General features: G+C 38.5%; 1 protein-coding gene across 1 annotated transcript in view; it reads left to right on the forward strand.

The window, feature by feature from the left end:
* Positions 1–563: 563 nt before the first annotated feature.
* Positions 564–24996, forward strand: part of GPC6 (glypican 6) — a 1040045-nt gene continuing 1015612 nt past the window's right edge. The window contains exon 1 of the mRNA XM_072976448.1: positions 564–726. The gene's annotated coding sequence lies outside the window, so the exon portion shown is untranslated. The remainder of the gene's footprint in view (positions 727–24996) is intronic.

The raw sequence follows: 24996 nt of genomic DNA on the forward strand, positions 1-24996 counted from the left end.
AGGTAAGTCAGGTGAGGCACAGAGAGGTGGAATGCCTTACCAGAAGTCAGGCTGCTTGTAAGTAATAGAGGCAGGATTCAGACTCAAATCGTTTGCCTGGATTCCATGCTCATAACCACAAGTAGCTTTATTTATTATTATTTTGGGGGAAAATACAAGTATTGTCAGAAATCATATCCTGTTGTCATGGGGCATTTCATACCAGCTACGTCTCACTTAACTCTTACAACAACTCTGACATGGGTATTTTTATCTTTAATGTATAGATGAGGAAATAGGCTGAGTGGCCACTCCAAAGTCAAGCAGTTAGAAGGACACAGCCAGGGCTTGAACACAGGTTGTCTGATGCCCATCAAAGGATCTTTTCTCCACATCATGTTGTCATTTACTAGAAAGATCTAAAGGAAGGGAGTGAGGAGGTTGCAAAGGAAACACATCATCTTTAAAAAACAAAAACAAAACAAAAAAACAGGATGAAAATCATGATTCAGACCTGCCTGATTGTTGCCAACTGCACATCAGCTTGTATGACACATCACCAGTGGAAAATGAGTCAATTGCTGTATTACTACCGCTTTGTCAGAGGCCTCTCAAGGGAACTGGAAGAATTTGCTAAATTCCTGCTGCAATCGAGCTCATTATAAGATCTCTACCGTAATTAGACTGAGAACAGGAAACTGCACACAGCCCATCATTTTGGGAAACAGTGTCTGGTGCATCATCTAGGTAAGTGCCCCAGTTACTCATCCTTATGTTATCAGTAACTTCAGAATGTCAACAAAACAAGAACCACACAACTTCGTGGTTCCCCAATACATAAAGAAATGGGGTGGGGGGATTATAGCTCAGTGGTAGCGTACGTGCCTGGCATGCACGAGGTCCTGGGTTCAATCCCCAGTACCTCCATTAAAAAAATACATACATACATAATCTAGTTACCTACCTCTTCCCCCCCAGATTTAAAATATTTTTTTTAAAAAAGAAATATGGGGACAGTTGAGAAAGAACAATTCTCATAAGAACAGATAAAGATTGGTTCAAATATGTGAAATAAGTTTGACTAAATCCCAAAAGAATTCCATACATTAATCATAGTTCTTATAAAGCAGTATCATCTCAATGGGATTGAAAAATAAGTTTAAAGTCTTAAAGAGTAAGCACTTCCGCATTCTTTTCTTATCTTTGTTCGGCATAGATGACCCCAGGCTTTCACTATCGAAATAATCTTATCCTGCTGGTTCTAAACTGGATTTTTCATACTGTAATGTCTTGTTCCCGTTCCCTCTGCTGTTTCCTAATTTATCCTCAATGCCAAAAGAGGTACTTGATAGAATGGGTGAATGTGGTCACATGGAATTAGCCAAATAATCATGAATTTTAAAGTCATTATATATATATATACACACACATATATAAACCTCTGTAAAAAGTAATATTCTCTTTACCTTAGGAACTGTATTAAATGCACTTCAGAAACTGCATTTAAAAGATAATAAACAACATACCATTATGGGTGATACTACAAAGTACTCTAACTGCATAGTAAAAATAGATAACTGGAGGTTTGTCTACCAAAGCAAAGAGAAAAATGGCATGCTTTGGGTTGGACATCTATAAAATGGCAGAAATTCAGAGGCAACTAGCTTAGACAAAATATGGACTTTACCAAGAGGGCAGTAATGAGCTCATGAAAACGAAGATGCAGCTGGGACTCAGAACCAACTGAACCTTGGCTCAAAGCCCTGCATCTTCCCTCTGGTCTGCCACACTTCGAGCTTGTGCCCCATCAGCCTCCCCGGCAACAGTCCCTACTGGTGGGCTCTGCTTCCCAAAGTTCATGATGGAAAACAGCCACGAGAGAACACCTCCACACTGTATATTTTCTCTGTTCAAAAGAGTAGTCACACTGGACCAACATCTTTTAATTCCAGAGCCACTCTTCCCTCTGGGCTATGTACCAACGTGGCAACTTTTTTGAATCCATGTGGATAGGAAAAAGCTGTTTCCCAACTGGCAAGAAAAAAGGTGAGCTATAGATAACATAGGCATCTCCTATTCTTCAAAGTTTGAAAAATCATAAGAGATTTCAAAGGCAATCTGATAAGCACGTCATAGTAAAACGAGGGGAAAAAAATTACTGCTCTAAACTGCAGGCACACATATTAAAGAAACTATTTTCAGTCAATCAAACTCGGAAAGGGTAGAACACAACATACTGGAGAAGTGCAGACTCGGCGAAATTGTAGGAAAATCAGCATTCAAATTTTTAAAAAATGAGACACCTTTATAGTCTGTATTGCTTAAAGTCTCTTGTCTTTTTCCCATCCCTGCAATCCATCCAACTCTCCTACCCATGTTCCACAGCCACTTTCCTAAGAAGGGCCACTGTGCTTTGAAAGAAATACCAAGGACATGGTGTTCCCTGACTCTTCACTAATGTGAAATTCTAGTGTAATGGGAATCATCACATCCAAAGAAATCCTATCTGAGAGTTAATAATATGTAAATGGACTATCAAAGGTACTGTAATGTATGCAGAAGTAATGTTTACAACACTTTAAGCCAAGTTCAGGATTTCATTTTCTTGGGATAAAAAGATAATTTTCAAAATATGTAACACTGCCTATAATCCTTCCATTCCAGAGGAAAAGAAACTGAATTTCTAACCCCTAACAGAAAAACCCAAAACATCACATGCCAATGACAATATGTATTATTAGAAAGTTTTGATTCTCAGATCTATAATGTAAAAGTTAATAAAGCAGCTATTTGACACCATAATACTTGCAAGGACAGAGAGGGAGATGGAAACAGTGTAAAACCTAATAACATGTGCAAAGTTCCATAAGAAAAATAAATATTCTACTGTCAACATGACAGTAAAAATTCAAGGTTAAAGGTACATTCTTGAAATAATGTGATGTTACTCATCCACAAAACATTTGCTCCAGAACCACCGAAATTAGTTTCAGTTTTCAAAGAAGAAATATATGAAAAATATTTTCCTAAGTTGTAGGAGAAAAAGAAAACTCCAATAACGTGACTGATAAATATTCTGTTACTAAAGCTAAGAAAACACTAAAGCCAAAAATGAATTGGAATAATAAGTTTAGCATCCTAACCCACAAATAGACGTGAGCGTCAGTTTTGGTCTTCTGTGTAGAGTGTCTTCTCAGTGATGGTGAGAGCTTTCTATGTATTTCCTGAAGAGTCAAGTGAATTTTACAGTTGTAGAAATTACCCAGGAAATTCAAGCTCCCCAAGCAAATTACATTTCCAGCATCTAAACAGTAGAAATATTTTGGCAGAATTTAATTTATGCTCTTTAGAATAATAAAAATATGATCAGAAAATGTGTATAGGTTCAATATGGAGATCAAGCCTACAAAGCACAGAGTAAACAAATCTTTGGGATTTAAGAATAAGGAAATTAATATACTATTACATTTTCAAAATAGAAGAGAATTGTACCATATTAGAGTTGAGTATCCTCACTTAGCTCAAATTTAAGCTTCACTCTTTGTCTCACCGTAAATGAACAGAGCAATACTAAGGCATGCATTTTCATCTGTACTTTTGGCTGATGTGTGATAGATCCCTAGCATAGGGGCAGATTGGTGTGTAATACAGACCTGATAGATTAATACACTTTGATTAATGTAGTTTGAATTTTAAGTCAAATCCATTCTTATTCAATGCAGTGTGCATGTACAGATTGTTTACACTTTTTCACACTACACATCTCTTCTTTTTAAATTTTTTTTTTTGCTTTAATGAGGTTTGGTTGACAAATACAATTGCAACATGTTTAAATTGGACAGCTATCTTCCAAACTGCAAGAAAATTAATTTCTGTTGTTTGAGTCACTCAGTCTGCAGTATTTTGTTATAGCAGCCCTAGCAAACTCATACAGCCACTAAGTTCTGAGGTGATTTGTTATACAGCACCAGCTAACCAAGACAATGAGTTTCAACTAGGGTAGTATACATGAAATTAGCAAGACATCCTTGACTTCTAGGGGCTTATAATTTTAAAAAATTAGCCTGCATGCTAACAGTTAACTTAGAAATACTACAGAGACAATAAGACTAAACAAATGTATAAACATATAATATGACTATTATATGCATGCCTTAGGGCAAATAGATTGAGAATCCAGGCTCTTTATAGATAAAGCAATATAAAATCATGCCATAATAATGTCTTCAGTGACACATACTTCTATCATCTTTACTTAATGCACATTATACAGTTTATACAGTATAGTATAGAAATATAATTTTGAAAATGCTTCCACTTTAAATGTATGTTTGGTAATTGTCCAAGAGTCATTCAAAATATGCATAAATAATGATATACCTTCTCTAATATCACTTGAAAAATAAATCTTCCTATGGGAAATAATATTGAAGACAGGCAATTTTGATATGCTGGGGTCAGAAATATAGTGGCCAGGTCAAAATACAGTGTTTGAAAAAAATACATGTTGAGAGATACATAAATCCAAGAAGTCAGAATAAACGGGGTTGGTTCTTAGTCTACAGGAATGACAGCCACCAATCATTGGGCACGTCTCAGAAACAGAATTTACAAGCATTATTCTGATATATACAATAGTTATCTCTGCTTTACAGAGGAAGAAACTATCTCAGAAAAGTAGAAAGATGGAAAGATCTCAGTAACTTGCAAGACACCACACAATTAGAAATTACTCAAACCGTTACCATTACTGGAATCGCTATTATCACCATCATCATAATCCAGGATGAGGTCAAAATCATGTATTTTGTATTGACATATGGGCTTGATAACAATCATTTTTTTCCATAATGGATGATACACATGGTCCCACTCATTCATACATATGTGTACTCCAATTATTAAGGAATATGGCCCATAAGATGTTATGGCTCAACAATATTTCATTGCTGATTTAAGTGCATGTCCATAGTGGATCCCTAGAATCAGCTTCAGAGATGCAGGGAGGCACAATAGCTTAAAGTAGCTAAAAGGACTTACTTTCAGCCCAATACTCCTACCTCCCTCTCCCATTCTGATCCTAAACCCAGCCATCATGACTTATAGGTAGACAGGATGACCCAAGTTAGGCTAATCAGGTTCCTTCCACCTGGAACCTTATTTTTCGTGTAGCATCTGATGGCATCTGACAGCAGGTACCAGGAAGAGGAAAGGTTTTAAGTTCTGCTGAGCTCCCCAGAACTGCGATGGTTCTGTATATTCTGAAAACTGGTGGTTCAGCTTCTGTTCAGTTTTGTCAGGTACCAGCCAATCATTTTTATGAGAGGCTTAAAATCACTTTCAGTGCTTTCATCCAAAGAATATTAAGTAGAAATTGGTACTAGGGAGTGGGTTCTAGGCAATAAAGTCAGAGAGAAATGTGCAGAATTTGGATCTGGTCATCAGTCCAAGAAGGAGTAAAACGCCCCCAGACACCCCAAGGTGGCGCAGCCCGTGGTTTTCGGTAGTGGAACATCCCCTTGTGTTATTGTCTGTGGACCGCTAGGGTTGGGTACCAATCTGGGGGAACAGATAGCTCCTGGCACAAATGTAAAGAGGATAAAGAGCGCTAGAGCCATGGGTGTACTGGTTGATTCTGATAGGATATCCCTCTAAAATATTAAATGCCATGTCAAAAATCTTGTCCTAAGACATAGAGTGAAAACTCAGGGCCCTTTTGCTGTGACATGAAACCATGGAGATTAGTGCCCAGAAACAACATTTGAAGACCAGTTCTGCTGCATTGCAACGCCTCTGTCAGCAAAACTTCATCCCCTCCGAGTAGAGAAACGGCCCCACAGCTGGAGCCTGTAAGAGTCCAACAACCCTTACCATTTCTCAGCTCCTAAGACTTGACATTGAAGCACCAGCCTATAAAAAAAAAATATTGTAGTCAAAGATCAAATTCCTCCATCCCAGCACAGTTTCTGGTCCTCTATCTTTTCCTTTACAGGAAGTGTAGCCTTGCACACTCCGTGCCACCTGGCCCAGCACTTCAATCTTGCTCAGTTGCCTTGGCTAGGCTCATAGAAATAGAGGTTTTCTCATGTCCGGTTCTTTTCCATTCCCAGACACTGTGAGCTGCTCTCTGTTCAGGAAGAAGGCCAGTAGTTTTGGAAATTTGTTGACTCTTAGGGGCCTTTAAAATCATCTTTAATATCCTGCTGGTCTCAGTATCATCATTGGTATTCCAAAGAAATTTAGCACTTCAGCAAATAAGGCTGTATTGAACCTCTTCTCAACCCTGAAACTTCTGCCAAAGACTCCACTTCTGCACTGGGGGTTTCAAGCATTTTGTAGAATCCCTTCGAATTCAAATGTATTGCAGTCATCTGATAGCCTTCAAATAAGCAGAAATGTTTGCGATGCTACCCTTATCTCTGCATACCAATTTTCCAACAAGGTTATCATCGGTGTGGCAGCCCATGCAAATATGTGCTGGACAAGGATTCTTGGTTTTCTTGTAATTTGGGAGTAGAGATTCAAAATACTTGTGCCAGAGGCACACTTCTCTAACATGCCAAATCAAATAAAATGTGCTTCTTACTAGCCACACATCTGCAGGTAGGTCATCTAAAATCCCTTCCCACTTTATCAAATGATAATCCTGAATGTTTAGATGATACCCATGATCGTTGATAACCATTTTCATTGATTCTTATGCTACACAAAGTCCATAATAATAGATAACCATCACATTGACCACTAGCATGGCTCTTTTTGCTACACCAACTCTTAACAAGCCCTGGTCCTCCCCAAATGTCTAACATTACTGCACTTGATAGCTTACAGAGATGTTCCACACTGTCCTCATTACCCCCAAAACTCAGAGTCAACCACAGGAAACTCCCAAGTCTTCACCATAGAAATTCTAACTCCACCTAGGAAACCATATGAACCCAAAGGTCAGATTCCCACCACTTACAGAAACTTACACATAAGTATATATGTAGATGATAGATAGATACATAGATACATAGAAAAACATATATGAACCTACATAGAGAGATACACATACATATATGCACACATACTGGATTCTGCTTCTCCAATTTAACCCTGACTGATAGAATTATGCTTTTTCTCTCTGGAAAGTCAAATTTCATGCATGGAGGGACTAACTTTCGAAACAAGGGGTTACATAAGATATTTTCTACAGGACAGTTCCTAAAACACTAGTAATTAAATGCACGGGTTCAGGATTCTCAGATTATAGATATTTGTCACTGTCTCTTTTCAGGAATAGAATGGGTTTTTATCATAACTCCAGCATCCAGAGGAGGCCTGTGGCAAGCAGGCCAAAGACACCAAACCTTGGTATCTAAGGTTATTCCCAAATCAGAAAGGACTGTGACAGTGATTTAGTCCCTAGAAGGATCTCAATTCCACGTCTCACCTTGGGGCCATTTTGAAAATCGTATCCTTTGCAAATAAACGAATAAGTTGCTAAGTAAGATGAGTCTCTCAAGGCAACCTTCACTCCAACTATCCACTGACTAACTTATGTTAGAAGTAGGAGCCCCAAGAGAGGTGAGATGACACAGAGAGAGCAAGAGTACACGGTGTGGAAGGGGTGGCCAAGTAGGGTCGTGGAGGATCATGTCAGTCATCTTGAAGATTTTGATTTTTCTCCTAAGGACAGTAAGAAATTAAAGAGTTTAAAACAGGAAAATGACATAACAAAACACAGGATTTTATGGAAAGATTACTTTGAGGAAGGATTGGTGGGTGGACATGTGTTGCTACACAAGTCTGAGAAAACATGATCATGACTTAAACTATTATGGAGGCAGAGGGAGATGGTCTGAAAAACCCTTTGTCAACAGGACTTGGTGAATCCAACCGACCTTGACCTTATCATCAGTCTTTGCCCCACACAAAATCCTATCCATAGACACATCACGTGTCTACCCAGGCTTGTACGTGTTCTCCTATGTACCTGGTATGCCCCCTGCTACATTTTTCTTCCGTCAAATATTCTTTGCAGTTCTTTCCCAAAAGTTAGTTGTTCCGCCTCTGCTGTACGAACCTCTGTTAGGGAATTTTGTACAGCATGTACATTCTTTGTCTCCACGCCTTCTCCCTGAGCAGGACTACATCATACTAGCCCTTTTCCTAGTGTCTGTGTTAGACCTTCCTTATCACATAGTAAATATCAAATAAAAGTTTGTTCCCTAGAAAAAGCAATAAATGCATATCTTAATCATTTCACTCAAAGTCTGAGCAGAAGGTTTCTTCTGATCATCTGTGAAAATGACAAAAAGAACTATTCTCTTTTTTTTCTGCAAATGAAGTATGCAGTTCATTTCTTTCACAATAAAAGGAGATTGGGGGGGGGTGATGAACAGTAAGAGAAAGTCAGCATAGAAACTTAAGACCCTGACAAGGGAGAAATATTTCCCCCTCTTCTGTAGGTCACGAATGTGTCGGAATGAATAATGAACCAGCAATCGGAACACCAATATTCTTATTTTAGTTTTGTAACAATATCAAATTTGTTTCTACTTTCTTCTCCAGAAAGTGGGGATCAAACTTGTCCTGCCTTTCAGTCAAAATCTACTCCTGTGAAGAAAATATATTACTTTTTAAAAACTTTTTACTTTGAAATGATGTCAAACTTAACTTCATTAGAGGTAAAAGAAAAATTACAAACCCATGTTAGCCTTCACTGAATGACCCAATGGGGAGCAATAGCTTTTCGTAAAGGCAAATAAAAAGCTACTTCCCTTGGGGAAATGTTCACATTTGTTTATAATATGCCATTTACATGTTCTCACTGGCTTTCCAAGTATTCTAAAGGTAAATTTTAGAATAATTTTCTTATTTGAACTTTAATTTGCCAACTATTGTGTCCTTTTGCATATTTGGATACAGTTTGCATAAACAGTATAATTACAATTATCTGCTTTCCCCAAAAGATTAGAAAGGAAAAACTACTAATTAATCTCATTTACATGTGGATAAGGTTAATTGCTAAGACCAATTTGTATTTTCCCTAGCTAAGCTGTCATGCATGTTAAGATACAACACAGATATTATACTATGTATCAAATTGAATAATAATTATATTTATATAGTATCTTTCACTCCCTGTTTTTTTAAATAATTTTCTTGATATTGAAGAACACATTATCTAATTAGGTGGATGCTTTCTTCCTGCTAGAATGATTACAATCCAGCCGTTTATAACTATGCTCACCTACCTTTCTTACCTTACTGTCATATTTGTCCTGCCTTTTCACTTAAATAAATACAAGCACAAGATAAATATTAATGACCTCCAGTCCTCAAGTGACATCCATTTTTCTTTATTCAGTCGGTTATTGCCTACTTGCCTTTTTCAATCTAGGTTCTTGTCAATTGTACTTGGTGACTATTTCTTTAATCCATTCCTTCTGCTCTCAAGATTCAGGAATCCTGTTTATTTTCAGGCTGGTTTAAGAGGGTTCCCATGAGCACTTACTAAAGTCACTTCTCTGGATTTCTACCTAGGCCCTAAATATTCCAGGGGCATCTTTTTTAAATGTAAATTTAATCCTGTAACTTTCTCAAATGAAATCCTTCAAAGCCTCCGTCTCCTTCAAGACAGAGCTCTGCAGGAGGGCATATAAAATCCTTCATCATCGACATTTGCCTACCTGTCTGACCTCAGCTCCAGCTGTAATCCACAAGAGCCTGGTTCAAGCGAAGTCAAGCCATTTGGAGTTCCTGAAACCCAGGACACCACTTCACAACCCAAGGCCTATTTCCCCTGAAGTCAGTGAAACCTGTCTTTCCCCGTGCATGCTGCAGGAGGCTGTGTTAGAACGTTCCAGGAAGGGACAAAAAGTCAAGTTACAATCAGGAAATATTTTCTGGAAGCACTTCTGTTAAATGACTTAAAAGGATCTCAGAAGAAAGGGACTTAAAATCTCCAAAACTCTGGTCATTTGTTGTGATATGTTTTCTCCTTGTAAAAACGTATTCACTTCCATATGTTAATTTTGGATCCATAAATGTGTGTTGTTTTTCCTAGAGAGACAAGGCCCTGGAGCCACTCTGTTCAAAACTCTTTATCTTTGTCCATGATCCTTTTGCCTGAGTGTCCCCTCTTGTCTAATTAGAAAAATCCTGAACCTTTTAAGATTCAGCTTAAAACACACCTCTGTTTCCTTACCGTCAGGCATCCCAGAAATGATTGCAAATTTCATTTTCTGTTTCTTCTACTAAAGAATTTATCACATTCCACAATTATGTGTTTTCCTGTTTATTCTCTGTCTCCTTTAAAGGACAGTGTTGGACACATGTGCCGGTTTGGACACGGAAAATGCATTCTCTTTTCCTAACAACATCCCCGTCTCCTTCTGGGGAATTCTCTTTCCCCCATAGGTGTCAGTCACGGTGGGATGGTAAGTTCAGCAGCTCTGGTTCTCACACTCTGCTACCCAAAGTCTCCTGGAGGCTCCTTTGCCCACATGTTTTGTTTTGCCTCCCAGCACAGCAAGCATGTTTCCTTTCATATGACCTCTGCTCAGCTCATTTGCAATCTCACTCCTGGGACTTTCACCTTTGATCTTGTGAACAGCTGGCCTCTTTGAAGTAGCTCCTTCCACTGAGAACCTCTATAAAGTCTGGAATCCTAAGTTCTCAGCCTTTCCTTCTGAGAGCAAGGTTGCCAGTGGTGTCTCAATCTAAAGCCCTTTCTGCAGGGCCTGGGCCCACCGGGCAGGAGACTACAATTCCCAGCCTTCCTTGTAGGGAGGTGGGGCTCGCTACTGGAATGGGACTGAAAAAGCTGCCTTCATCAACCTGACCTGGGTCTTCAGATGGAACTTGCCTCCTCGCTCCCATTCCCTTGTCCTTCCTTTCTGGATGGAGCCAGGGTGCCTGCAGGATCTCTCACCTGCACAGGCTCCTTCCTGGTACCTTTAGCTGGATTGTTTTATTTGACAAGTACTCCTCAAATTGTGCAACTCCAGGCCCCATGAAACCCAGCTGCTTCAACCACAGACAGTGAGAAGAACTTGGTTTACCTAAAGCATGAAAAATTCTCATTAGAATTCATTATTTACTAAGTTTTAACAGGGAAGGGAAATTTTCATTGCCTGTCACCCCAATATCTTGCATAGTACTCAAAAATGGTTGTTTAATCTTCCAACTATTGGGTTATTTAACACTGGATTAATGGATCAAATTAATATCTTCTCTCTTTACCTATAAAACCATCAATTATAAATGTTACTGTCAATTAATAGATATTATGATTAATCAATTATTATATATTAATGTATAAGATTTATACTTTTCAAGTCATGTGAATATTCTTTCTCTAAAAACAGTTTATAGATTTTAGATTGTAATTGTTCAAAGTTTCGCTGTTTGGTACATTAAAATATCTATATTTCACAGCCCATGTGACTCGGGTTTGTCAGAGGAACAGAATGCTTTATAGATGAATATGAATGTTCAATTTTTGTGTGTTTTTGGGAGAATTTCCAAATAATAACATTAGCTACATAGGCTATTTTTTAACAAAACAACATTAAGAGTTGAAAGTAGCCAATAGGAATTTGATTAAATCAAGACTTAATGCAGTGATTCCCAGCGTAATTAAAAAATAGAATTACTCAGAGATGTTAAAAAAGAATCCTCATGAATAGTGATCCGCATCCAGATATTCTGATTTAATTGGCTTCAGGAGAAGCCTGGAAATCTTAATATTTTAAAACCTCTTCAGGAATTGTAATGTGTACCCATGGTTGACAAGCAGAGATTAGAATGGGGCGGGGCTCTTAACTGTGCTTTTTTCTGCTAGAAGTTTCACTGATAACAAGAATGTCACAGCTGATTATTTATTATGTGCACTGAGAATAAGAAAAATGGCTAAAAAATAGATATAGTGTGTGTTACATACATCACTTGTACATCAAACATAAAAATACATTGGGGTCAATTAAAGAAAACTCGGGCTCCTTGGAGAAGTTGTTGATTTTAGGGGTTAGGGCAGGGAATACGCAAACTGAGATTAGAGCATTTTGTTGCTCCAGAAAGGCAATACTCCAAAACAGAGTGATGGGAGGGTGTTGAAAGAACACAGGGGCCAACGGAAAGATCTCCCTTCCGCCAATGTTGGAACATTATGAGCAACAGGACAAAGAACACAGCATTGGACTAGAACCCAAAGTATGAAGTAAATACCTTTGAGCCCATATGCATATGAATAAATGATTAAATACAAAGATGGGAAGGCTAGACAAATCTCACATGCAGAAGCATTCAAAACTCCTCCCTAAAAGGGGTGGGGATGTGGCTCCCTGCTTTTGAGCTGTGGGCTCCCCTTAGTAACCTGCCCTCAAGGAAAACAGTGTGGAAAGGGGGCGGCGGGTAATGATACAGTGGAGAATCCTGACCAACTCTACCTTATTCAAGTGATCAAGGTTAACATCAGCAGTGAAAGTTATGCTGACCTCATCTACCTTTGATACGATGTGTCTTCCGCTAAAGTCACAACTCCAGTCTCACCAGGAAAACAGTATCAGACAAACCCAAATCAAGGATCATCCTACAAACGACCTGATCAGTACTGCTCGAAACTGTAAAGGGCATAAATACCAATGAAAGTCTGAAAAGCTGTTACAACCCAGAGGAGCTTAAGGAAACATGATGACTAAATGTAAGGTGCTGTTTTACATGAGAACATGGAGCAGAGAAAGGGCATTCGGGAGACATTAATAATAATTTTTTTAAAGCCTGGAGTTTAGATAATGAAAATACACCAAGGTTGGTTTGTCATTTGTGACAAATATGCCACCATAATGTAAGATGTCAACAATGGCTTCTAAAGGGCAGAGAGAACTCTCTGTGCTATCTGCAACTTTTCTGTCAATCTAAAACTACTCTAGGATTAAAAGCTTATTTAAATACTGAAAGAAAATACATTGGGGACTTGGCCATGTACCTGTATACACAATAAGAATATCCATAATGACAAGAACATTTGAAATTTGGCTTACGAACTATTAAGAATACTTATTAAGCACCAGAATGATCATATCTCAAAATCATAATGTGTTAGGATTTTATCTATACAGAGTTTTTGATTCAAAGGTTTTGGTCAAAATAAAAGAGAAAAGCAATTACGGATTTTCAGTTGTATCCTGAGGGAGGTACACCTAAATACTCCTGTAGTGTTGTATCTCCTGTGGTCCAGAGAGCCAAAGCTAAAGCTGAGACTCCATTCAGGTGATAAAATCCCCATATTCTAAAAGTGAGGGGCAAGATCATCTATCTGGGATTGTCAAAGAGTTGAAAAAAAAATAGTTTTGCTAACATAAGTCCATCACCCATCTCCAGACTAAAGGAATACAGGGAATTAGTTACAGAGATTGAAAAGGCCAGTAATCAAGGAGAATTTAGAAGAGATAATTAGGAAGGCGCTATTCTGGTCTTCTGATCAAACAGAGAATCCCTGTTGTCAACAGAACAATAGAGCTTGTGGATGGAGCTATTTTTAAACTAGTCACAGAAGAGTCAACTTAAAAAAAAATTAATATACATACCCCAATGTTCATAGCAGCACAATTTACAACAGCCAAGACATGGAAGCAACCTAAATGTCCATTGACAGATGAATGGATAAAGAAACTGTAGTGTATTTATACAATGGAAAAATACTCAGCCATAAAAAAGAATGAAATAATGCCATTTGCAGCAACATGGATGGAACTAGAGATTATCATACAAAGAGAAGTAAGTCAGACAGAAAAAGACAAATATCACATGATACCAGTTATATGTAGAATCTTAAAAAAAGTTATACAAGTGAACTTATTTATAAACCAGAAATAGACTCACAGGCAGAGAAAACAAACTATGGTTACCAGAGGGGAAAAGGGTGATGGGGAGGGATAAATTAGGAGTTTGGGATTAACATATACACACTACTATATATAAAACAGGTAAACAAATGACCTACTGTATAGTACAGGGAACTATATATACTATATCTTGTAATAACCTATAACGGAAAACAATCTGAAAAAGAATATATGTATGAATATATGTATGTATGTATAACTGAATCACTTTGCTGTACACCTGAAGCTAAACACAATAATGTAAATCAACTCCACTTCAGTCAAAAAAAAGAAAAATCAGCATTTGGGATCTATCATATAAAGGAAGCACTAATGTTAAATTCCAACCTAATCCATCAGCAGAACCCACCCCTTATCTCTCTGTTCCAGTTACAATTGCTGCGTAACAGATTATCCCTAAAGATAGAAGTTTGAAATAACCATTTCATTATAGTCACGGATTCTGAAGAACAGAGATTCAGAAAAGGAGTGGGGGGATGGTTTATCTCTGCTCTGTGATATCTGGAAACTCAGCAGGAAAGACTGGAAGGCTGGGGCTTACCTGTTGACTGAGGACTGGAATCAGCTAAAGGCTCACTTACCCCACACATCTGGTCCCTCTGCTGAGATAACCTGAAGTCTAGGAAAACTAACTGGACCTGCAGATCTAGACGTTGTCTCACCTCATGCTTCACTGTTTCAGCATGAATCTCCAAAAACATGGCCATTTTCCTACACAGCCACAGTGCCATTGACGTGCTCAGGAAAGTTAGCAGTGGCATAATATCATCTAATATGGATTACACATTCAAAATTCCTACAATGTCCTTTATGTTTTGCCCTCATTGAAGATCCAGGCAAGGACCACTTACTGCATTTGGCCATCATTTCGCTTTGGTCTCCTTTAGCGCAGTTTTTCATCTTGATTGACATATTTTAAGAGTCTATAAAGCTGAAGCCAGTTGTTTTGTAGAATGATTCTCAATTGAATTTGCCTGATGGCTTCCTCATGATTAGATGCAGATTAAACATGTTTGGCAAGAACATTATACAGGGAATATTGGTTCCTCTCAGTCCATAACATCAGGCGGCAAGTATTGTTTGTTTCTCTCATTACTGGTGGTATTAGGTTGAGTCACTAAGTTGGGATGTTCCAGTTTGTCATTATAAAGGTACTTTTGTGCCTTTGTAGTTAAGTATCTGACATTTTGATACTTTGAAACTGTTTCCATTTCCTGTTTCTCAATGATTTCTCACCCCAAAATTTCAGCACCCATTGACGATCCTTTTTTGAATCACTTACTACATTTGTGGCTGCAAAATGCTGCTTATTTTCCCAATTCAATGATTCTCATCACATACAGTTTCTAGAATACATCAGTAAAGAGAGCCTTCCATCTCCTCCTTCCTTTTTTTTTTTTACCATGACTATGGATTCATGAATTTTTTTAATTCAATGCATTATATTCATGACTATCATTTTTTGATGTCCAATTGTCCCGAATTTGGCCAGTTGGAAAGTCCTTCAGTTTGACTCTAATGTCTTTTTGATATGTCCTCGTTAGTTTACAAGCCTTTCCTTACTTTCTGACACAAGCTGTTCCAGGCTCGATATATAATTTCTTGCCACACACAAGAAATCAATCATTTATCCAAAAAGTCTGAGTTTCTTTTTTTTTTCTTTTATTTTAATAGACTTTATTTTTTCTAGAGCAGTTACAGGTTTACAAAAAGCCTGCATTTCTTTTAGTAGGAAATCTTAATTAGAAACCAAGATCTGAGTGTTAAGTGTGCTGATTGGGGAAACAGTGATGGTCATGGCTATGTTCAGTAGACTATATTAAGAAATATATTCCTTTAAAAAAATAAAACATTGTCTTTTAAAGAGACCCAATCCTTAATGTTAGTTAAAATTATTTCCAGTACCAACAACAATCACCAGATTTCATCCTTTACTGTTTTTTTAAGTGGAGATGTAATTTACAAATAACATTATGCAACTCTGTGTTGTGCTTTTTCTTAAACTTACCCTGTTTTATCCTTTATGCTGAAGGGCAATGCCATTTACTTCCCACTAGACTACAGGTTCCTTGAGAGAAGTGCATTAGTCTTATTCGTTGTTCCTTCACATATTACGTATTCATTTAGTCAACAACATTTTTATCGCCCCTTCTGCATGGTGTGGGGTTAGAGTAAGTTCCAGAGGAAGTAACCGCATAATGAATGACTGACCTCTGCTAGATGAGCTGTAAGTAGTTATGCAAGGAAAGGGCGAGGGCTACAGAGAATACAGATCGAGTCTCCTGGCCAAGGGTACCCCACGTATGAGGATGCTCTGCACAGAATTCAATAACAATTGAGTCAATAAATGAAATAATTCTCCCAAGTAAATTTGGTAGAAATTAAGCAGACACAGTCTAGATGTGTCTCTAAAAGAAAACCACTGAGAGAAACAGGTATTTGGGAAAGTTTTTCAGAACAGCGCTCTTTATAAAAACATTGGCTTTTTAAAATACAGTCTATATTTTTGAAAACATCTAACAGTTTATAAAATAATCCTTAGAAAGTGAGTAGATATATCAAAAAATTCCTCCAAATGAACTCTTTTCTGTATCGGTTTTTTTTTTGTAAATCATTAAATTAAATATCGAACAGATACAAAATAATCTTTATTAAATATGCATAAGGCAAACAAACAACACAAATCTCTGGGTGCCCATGATCCAATTTAATTAACAGAAAGTCACCACAGCCTTTGAAGCCCTGTGAATTCCAAGGCAACCCGTTTAATTGCCACACCCCTCAGAGGTAACCAATATTTGGAATGCACCGAAATTACACATTTCCTCTCCTTCACACCTTTACTTCACTACAGAGTTGGTATCTCTAAACTATCTATTATTTACTCATTCATGGTTTAGAGCTTCATATAAGTACAAACATACTTAATGTATTTTTCTGCCGCATTATGTACCTGAGAATCAATTAAGTTTTTGCTTCAAGTTGTAATTCATTCATTTTCAACGATCTAGCATTTCATCAGATGAACATACCATTTATTTATCTATTCTAACGTGAATGGATATTTGGGTTGTTTCCAGCATTTTGCTATTTCAAACAGCGCTGCAGTAAACACTCTTGTGCACGTGTCCTGGAAAAGAGCTTCTCTGAGATAGGAATGAAATTGCTCAGTCGCTAAATACGTGCATCTTAAATTAACTAGACAGCGTCAGACTGTTTTCCAAAATGATTTTGCCAGTTTTCCATTCTACCACCTGTGCATGGGTGCACTTGCTCCACATCCTCATCAATGCTTAATATTATCCAATGTTTTTAATTTTGCCACTCCGGTAAGTATGTTAGCATTTTATTGTGGCTTTTCATTTGCATTCCTCTAGTTACTAATAAGATTAAACAAATTGTTCGTATGTTATCGACCATTTGGGTTTTCTCTTACGTGAAGAATTGTTTAAGCCTTTTACCTCATGCTCTGTTAAGTTTTCTTTTTTGCTTGTAGGAGTTGTTATTTGTGCTGGGTACTGATATTTTGTCATTTACATGAATTACACACATATTTGCCTTATTATGACTTTTCTTTCACCAAATTCTTAGTCTTTTGATGAACAAAAGTTCTCAACTTAAATTACTATTTTTAAACCTATTTTTTTATTGTTCATGCTTTTTCTTTTCTGAGTTAGTTTTAAAAAATCCTTCTTTATACCCAATATATTTATAACTTGAAGGTTTATAAAGACTATCTTATGAACACTCATAAGCCCTTAACTTAGATTCAACCCACAAGTTGTAAATATATTATTTTCTTAGAGTTTTATTATTTTGGTTTATGCTGTGAAGTAGGATCCAATTTCATTTTTTTTCCCTTTTATATGATCATTTGTCCAGGAATCATCTGTTGAGAAGTCTTTTACATTCATTCTATAACCCCAGCTCAGTCATAGGTCAAGTTTCAAGGTCTGGCTAAATCTGTTTCTGAAACTGACAATTCCACTCAGCAGTTTGTGTATTCCTTTGCTGGACAATTTATTACTACAGCTACATGATAATTCTTATATCTCGCTAGCCAATCCCTCTACTTTGTTCTTCTTTTTTCAGGGTATTCTTGCCCTTATATTCTTCCATGTTAATTTTGGAATCATGTTTTCAAGTTCCACGAAGAAGTCTATTGGGATTCTTATTGGAATTGCAGTGAATTTGTAGGTGAATTTTGGGAAATATCAACATCTTTGTAATGTTAATAATCCAATCCAAAAATGTTCCATGTCTGTCCATTTACATAGGTTTTCTTTAATGGCCTCCCATTAAGGTTTACAACTTTCCCTAAAAATGTCCCTTGTTCAAATTTGGTTTGACGTATTTCTGGCCCCTTTGTATTTTTGATGCTATTGTAATTTGTATCTTCATTTAAAAACACATTTTCTATTGCATTATAAGAATTCTACTTATTTTTGCACACTGGTTTCATATCTAGCAGATTTATTAAATTCTCATTATTTTTAAGTATTTGAGTAATCTTTGTAGACAATCATACTATCTAAATAACGAGAATTTTATTTCTTTTTTCCTGGCCTATACCCTTTACTCCTTTTTATGCCTGACTATAAGATTGCCATACATTTTTAAATAGAAGTGTTGATACTGGACACTGGTGCCTTGGGCAAATGTTTTAACATTTTGCTATTAAGTAAGACGTTTGCTGTACGTTTTTGTGTTTAGCCTTTCTTGTATTGAGGAAGTACTCCTAGTCCTAGTTTGTTTCCCCTTTCTGTTTGAAAAATTGCAAACATCAGAAAGGCTCTAAGAATGATACAATGACTATCCACATAGCTTTTGCTTTAAACATATTCAAACACTTACTATATTCTTTGCCTGATTTCAATATTTGATGTTTTCCTAGCTCAGGGGTGGTATTTCTACTTGACCCTCACGACATATGTGTAGCTTTTTGTGGTCCCAGATTTATGTGTGAATTGCCCCACCAGGTACTCACCTTGGGCTGGCCCTGGGCTATGTACCTCACTTATCTTATCTGGGGAAGGAAAGAAGTCAAAGTTCAAGGTTTCTGGTTCAGCAAATGCCCTTAAGACAAAAGCCAGCATCAGTCCTCTGCTCTCCTCTCTGTGTTTTTCACTCAGTTCATGGCCTCTGAATAGACCTTACTCATGTGCCAGCTCATTAACTAATTTAAAATGACATTTCTGTGTATTTTCATTTCTGTATAATTCTGTATATTTCCACCAGGCATTTCCAGTTGTTCTCAGAGGGAGGGTCAGTCAGGACACCCAGATGACCTCACCATAAGAAACGGAATCGGGTGTGTATTCTTTATGGAACACTTGGAATCACACACCAGCACCAGTCTTCCTTAAAGCTAATGTTTCCATTCCTTCACGGGGGCCTCTAGCACAGCACTAGTAAACACACTCCTTTCCCATCGTCCACACACAGCCTTCATTAACTCCACAAACCCGCTAGTGCCTGAAGAGGGGTTCTGACCTAACGTGGCCATTTAGGCCAAAAGCCAAACTCTGGTTTCCAAAGAGGAACACAGACTCCCTGCAGTGAAACCAGCAAAAGCGAGCTGTCTAAACACAAAGATTTTTTTCCGGTATCTTCACCTTCACTCCGTGGGGATTTACAGTCACTACATGAGGCAGGATGTCTCGACACTGGACAACTCGTTCTTTTAAAGTACGAGAAGCTTTGTTACTCTTAATGGTTTCATTTTCTGGTCACCTGCTGGCTGTTAAAAAAACACACCCCGCAATTATACTAGGCATTAAAATTAGGTACATTTGGACGAGAACGTCTTTCCCTCACCCTTCACAGATGCACAGTCGCTCACAGGTTTCTCACGCAGTCTTCACGGTTCGAGGAAGCTGACCAAGGCCAAATTGTGAACAATAAAACGTTGGTTTTCAGGGCTCATGCTGCACGCATGGCCTCAAACACCCCTTTCCGAGCAAGGTAGATGTATATGCTCTGAATCACAAAGAGTATAGGAAAAAATGGGGTGATCTACTGATAGCCCCTGATCTTTTTCACATTTTCCCTGCTGGTCATGCCCAGCTTGCTGTGGGCATAATCAAGTTCACATGGTTTTACTCAACTTTAAGATCAATTTGGGTTTGGGAACAGGTGAGGCCAATTAAAGGCCTCACGTTGTTCAGAGAGCAGCGCGAGTTTATGTATTCGATTCTTATTCCTGCTATAACCACAAATGTACTGACTTCAAACAACACAAATGTGCTCCCTCGCAGTGCTGAAGGTCAGGCGTTTTTAAGAAGAAAGCTTCAAGAGTTAAAACCAAGGTGTCTGGGACAGGTTCCTTCTATCAGCAGCCTGGAAGGGGAGAACACGCACTTACCTTTTTCAGCTTCTAGCAGCCGGCCATCCACCTCAGCCTGTGGCCCCTTCCTCTATCTTCAAAGCACGATTTTCTAAACTCCGCTTCTGTCATAACCTCACCTCTCCCCTGACTCTGATGTCTCCCGCCTCCCTCTTAGAAGAACTGTTGGAATTATACCCGGCGTACCTGGAGAGTCCAGGGCAATCTCCCCATCTCGAGAGACTTGGCTTAATTACCTCTGCGAAGTTTCTTTTGCCTTTAAGACAACATAGCCTATCGCCTTATAAGGTAACATCTAAGGAAAGTTCCGGGGGTTGGGATGTGGACATCTGTGGGAGGACCATTACTCAGCTTGCCACGGTTTACATTACTGAACAGTCTTCCCGCGCTCTTGAATTGCAGCTCCTTATGCCAGTTTGTAAGCCCGCTGTCACCTGACCTTGAGACTGACGCCCTTCTTGCTAGTCCATTTACACTTTCTGTGGAGTCATAGATCATCACCAAGAGTTATTTCATACACAAAAGTTATTCCTAACATCCCTTATTCTAATGAATGATCTTTCTGTCATAGATCTGGGATGCCCAAAGCCTTATTTAGAAATTTTTAGAATGTGGAGCTTGAGTTATGGTAGTTCATTGGTTAATTACCCACCAAGAATGTGATCTGATTTCCACAAACATATGTAACAATTTAACACCAGAGTGTTGATAAGAACATTATAGGCGTTGTAACAATGAGTTATCATAATTTATATTCACTTTCTTCTGTTGATGGACATGCCAAACATTCTAACTTGTTATAATGGGTTTTATTTTTCTCATGGATAATATCCCTCAAAGGCAATAATAGAAACCTCTCTCATGGGTAATAATTGAAGTACGATGATCTGGAAAGTGATAAAGTAAAGAAATATTATGAAGAGAGCCATTAATGATCTATTATGTGTTGAGTGTTTACATATGTTTTTCCAAGGACTTTGCCAAGGTAATATTAATAATAAGAAAAGCCAATAGTTTAAAGCTTTACTGTGGTGTCAAATTTCTTCCTTATAACACTCCCATGAGGTAGATATTATTAGTCTATTTTATATATTTGGCAAGAGGCTAGAAGGCATTCAACCCTCAATCCAGACAATGTGATGGAAAGGTGGAGATATTAGGAAGGTCCATGGGGGAAATAATTCTGAAGGGGAGGCTTCTGCAAACTGGCTTTAATCACAGTCTCCAGGCATGAAACTCAGGCCACAGTCAGTTCTGTGCCAGCCCCTCAGATGCTGGGCGCTGGTGACTAAGTCCCACCCAGACTCCGATCTCCGCTCTGATGACGGGCATGTATTTACTCTGGTGAAAAGTTTAAGGAAAGAGGGCCACTAGGTATTTAGAAAGCATTTCTCATCCTGATGCCTTTGAAAACAAACTGCCCCTTCAGACAGAGGACATGTTTTAACACCTGTAAATCTTCTTGGAAGAATTGTCAGAGCACCAACTGCGAAATTACGCTAGACAAGAAGCAAACTTAGTGCGTGCAGATGCTCCATTTGAGGTGTACCCACTTCAGCTTCCCTGCACGTGTCATACTGTCGTTTCTTTCCGTGATGCTTGCATTACAGGGCTGTTCAGCTGTAAAGCTTCGTGAGGGCAGGGACCATATCCATTTTCAAGTAACTTCCATTCCTTTCATTAAGCCACTCCTGGCACAAAGTAGACAGATAGGCAACCAGTACTTGTGAATGAAAGAACGAATGAAACCGTGGGTGAGGTGACAAGCAGGCAATTGGACGTATAAAGGGAGCAATCTGACCTGGAAATTTAAAGTTAGAGCCATTCAGCCTGAAACAGGCAGATGAAATCCTGAGCATGGACGTGGTGGTCCTTGGACAGAGGAGGAAGGTAAAGCGCAGTGAGCTGAGAAGTACCTACAGGGTAAAGGGGAATTTAGTGTTTTGGGGGAGCAAACTTCTTCACAGGCTTAGAAGGAAATGGTCGAGAAAAGGGACTGGAGATACATGAGCGTGTGCGGAAGACTGTGTAGCCCAATAGAAGAGAGAGAATGGCGCTCGGAGATGAATGACTTGAACAGGGAGAGAACACCTGACTTCTCAGCCTAGAGGGACGGAATTAAAGGTGGGGGTGGGCAGGGGTAAATTTACATGAGATGGGAATTAACTTGAAAGAGACTGTATGGATGAGAGGTTTATGGGTGGGGTCAGGAGAATGGTGCAGGCTTGGAACAGCCACTGAGGAATAAACAAGACAAGGAGGTGGAGAAAACTCACAAGGTTTGTAGACAGAACCGAAGGCAGAGCTTAGGTAAGAGACAATGAATTTGTGGACCATGATGCTGGGAAGGCCACGTATAAAAGTCTTCATTCATTGGGCAAGATTTATTCAGCTCTTTTCATTGCAAAGCGCTGTGCTAGCTGCAGGGACAAAACATGTTAATGATGTTAGGGCTTTGCATCTGCTGTGGCTGAGGCACAAACGATCCGTCATTTCAGTAAAAACAAAGCTTATTAGTCAGTGACATGTCGACAAAATTATTGGCTGTGTGAAATTCTCCCATTTCAGCTTGTTGTTTTATTATAGTGGTACACACAGGTTCCCTGCTTTATTTCTCAAATTAAGGCATTTAGTGCATTCTCTCACTGACCTTCATTAAATAAATCACAATGACCCTGACAGAATCTGGAAAGAGCTGATGAAATCAGGCGGTGAGAGTCTTCACACCTCTCTGTCTTTCGGTCTCCATTCCTTCCCAAGGCAGAATTTTCTCTTTTCCTTTTTGCTTTCCCTCGTGAGCCGATCTCCACAGAAACAGGCTGGTAAGTGTGTTAAGTTAACATCACTGTAAAGTTGAGACTTTCTCTTAAAGATGTTCTTAGTGTACTTGCATGGATAGTTTGGAAGAGGGTCGAAGTCAGTTCTCTGGAGCCATCAGATTAGATCCCAAAAGTCCTGCCTGCGAAATACATATATTAGGCCAGAGGTTGCTGACTGGTCATAATACATAGCTAGCTTATTGTTTGATTTTTTTCCCCAAACCTGAAACCACAGCATGAGGATGTTAAAGAGGTGACCAAATTTATTGGCTAGCAAGGAAGGCTACGAACCCATGCCTCACTCACAAATAAATAAGTTTCCACTGGACCTAGTGACCTAGACAACATGTATTTCCCATTGGATCCCAGAATTTTATTGACTTAATTTTTATCAAAGTAGTTTGTTTGAGTTCTAAAGTGTAGGATTTTTTTTTTTTAAATCAGAATACCAACGCTGCCTACTCTTGCAGGAAAAATATTCCGCGAGTAGTTCACTGATAACCTGATTTTCTATATTGTTGAGTACTATTTTGAGGATGTTACGTGACGTTCCACATTAACATGTGCAATTTTTCAGGAGGCCGTGGGGGGAATTTCTGAACTCCAGTGGCGACTTTTGCCCTCCCTAGCTTGTCGTCCTGCTCAATTAGTGAATCAACTTGAATGACCAGTGCCTCATTCCAGTGAAAAAGCAGAATCGTAATAACAGTCAATTAAACTAATTCCTAAATTTGCCTACTTGCTTTTCACCAAGGTCATCCAACCAAACAAAAAATTCAGAAATGTTAATATTCTGTCTCCTTCTTATTAAATCATCTCTGAGGGCTCAGGAGAAAGGAGTGTGGAACGCCAGTCTGGTTTTATCTGTTAAATCCTCTTCATCTTCTTAACTGAATCCACTGTTAGGCTTATTAAAAAAGTGACAGCCTGGGTAACCCAAATGATGCAGGAAAGAATAGAATATTTAAACAGTTGAAACAACTGCACTTGATATTATGTTGATCTCTTTGGTACTAAATGATTATTTACACCATTGGTTCGTTCACCTTCTTGGCATTGGATGTTACATTCAGTCCCTGCATCAGCCCTTGACACGGCTGCATCTGTGTGACTGGTGCTCTTGTGTGGGGGATGGGAAAAGGCTTTGCAACACACGCTTCCCTGCATTCCCTCCCCATTCGTATTACATTTAATGATTGAAATCGATGCCATTGTTAAGTTTAACTTCATTTTATAGAATATTTGCATTTTAAAATATTCATGTGTAATTTCTATGCACATTACTCGGATTCTGCCTCCTACGTATCGTCTTTTGAGTCCATGTATTTCACTGAAACTTCAAGGGCTCTAATTCAGTCCAGGTCACCATTGTCACTTGATTTACTGCAACCTCCTTCAAACTTAAACCCCTTCCTCCGATCATTTGTGAAAAGATCCATCATTCATTCAGAAACTTTTTTTTTTTTTGCCTACTGTGTGTTTGGTACTAGTTTAAGCACTGAGCAGAGATAAGTAAACTGCAGGAAAAAAATCCCTGTCATCTGGGAGCTTACAGGGTGAGAGCTTTCTAAATTGCAAATCTGCTTATATCATTATCTTCCTTGATACCTTTCAGTGACTTTTCACAACACTAATAATAAATTCAAAATACGTTAACATAGTTTAAGGAGTCCTCCTGGGCTGGTTCCTAGCACACTCACTTGCTCTCTCTGTTAGAATCTCCCTTAATAAGTCAGTTTTCCTTGTTGCAGACAACAGAAACTGACTCTAGTTGAAGACACAGGAGAGGAGTTTATTAAAAGGACACAGAGCATCTAGAACTGTTGGTGAATTGGAGAACAAGTCATGAGCCTCAGTTTTGAGGAATAATGCCCAAAATCTCATTGCAGGATTGGCCTGACATAGAAATTCCTGCCACCACCAACATGCACCAGATCTTGAACTGTTCTGGTTCCAC

The sequence above is a fragment of the Vicugna pacos genome, chromosome 14, assembly GCF_048564905.1.
Source record: "Vicugna pacos chromosome 14, VicPac4, whole genome shotgun sequence".
Lineage (NCBI taxonomy): Eukaryota > Metazoa > Chordata > Mammalia > Artiodactyla > Camelidae > Vicugna > Vicugna pacos.